This window comes from Chrysochloris asiatica, unplaced genomic scaffold, assembly GCF_000296735.1.
Source record: "Chrysochloris asiatica unplaced genomic scaffold, ChrAsi1.0 scaffold00193, whole genome shotgun sequence".
In the NCBI taxonomy this organism is placed as follows: Eukaryota; Metazoa; Chordata; class Mammalia; order Afrosoricida; family Chrysochloridae; genus Chrysochloris; species Chrysochloris asiatica.
In genome coordinates this window covers 1136058-1137415 of record NW_006408711.1, presented here as the reverse complement: position 1 = coordinate 1137415, position 1358 = coordinate 1136058, and positions in this window count along the sequence as shown.

Below are 1358 nucleotides of genomic sequence, written 5' to 3'. Positions count from 1 at the left end.
TCCTGGAACAGGAGGACGTGTTCAGGCTAATGTACAGAATGGAGTCTTTTTCTTGGTCCTACAAAATCAGGGGTGAGAGGACTCTAACTATTTTCTTTTTCTTAAGCAGGGCTTTGCTAATCCTGGGTCTCTTTACTCTCTACATAAAGTTTGTAATTGTTTTTTTCCATCTTTCTAAAGAATGTCTTTGGAAAATGGATTGCGATTGCCTTATATGTATATGTTGCTTTGAGTAGTATTAACATTTTCACAATGATAATTATTCCTATTCAAGAGCTTGGTATATTCTTCCATTTATGTAAGTCTCTTTTGTTTTCTTGTAGTAGTGTTTTGTAGTTTACTTTGTATAGGTCATTTATATCTTTGGTTACATTTATTTCCTAAATATTTCATCCTTGGGTGGCTATTGCAAATGGTATTGCTTTCCTAATTTCTTTTCAGTATTGTCATTATTAGTGTAGAGTAATCCAACTGTTTTTTTTATGTTGATCTTATACCCTGACACTTTACTGAATCTTCCAATGAGTTCCACTAGATTTTTGCTGAGTCTTTTGTTTTTTCTATACATAGGATTATGTCATCTGCAAATAGAGAGTGTTTCACTACATCTTTGCTAATATGTATGCCTTTAATTTAATTCCATAATTCATCTGCCAGTTTTTGGTACTGTGGTTGTTTTTGAGTTGCTGTGACTCTGGAAGCTATGCCATTGGTATTTTAAATACTAGCAGGGTCACCCATGGTGGACAGGTTTCAGATGAGCTTCCAGATGAAGACAGACTAGGAAGAAGAAGTGATGAGCTATTTCCAAATATTTAGTCACTGAGAACCTTATGAACAGCAGAGAAAACTGTCAGATGTAGTGCTGGAAAATGAGCCCCTCAGGTTGGAAGGCACTAAAAATCAAAGTACAGATGAGAGTGATGATGTGAATGGAGTAAACCCCATGGGAATAAAGCACATGGGACCTTCATTTGCTGATGGGGCATAACTCAAAATGAAGAGAAACAGTTCTAAACAACCATTAATAATCAGAACATGGAAAGTATGAAGTATGAATCTAGTAAAATTAGAAATCATCAAAAATGAAAGGAAATGCATAAACATTGATATCTTCGGCATTAGTGAGTTGAAATGGACTGCTACTGGCCATTTTGAATCTGATGACCACATGGTTTAATGTGCCGGGAATGACAAATTGAAGAGGAATGGTGTTGCATTCATTGTCAAAAAGAATATATCCAGATCACTCATGAGGTACAATGCTGTCTGTGATAGGATAATATCCATGCACCTGGTAGCGTAGTGGTTACGAATCGGGCTGCGAACCATAAGGTCAGCAGTTCGAAACTACCAGC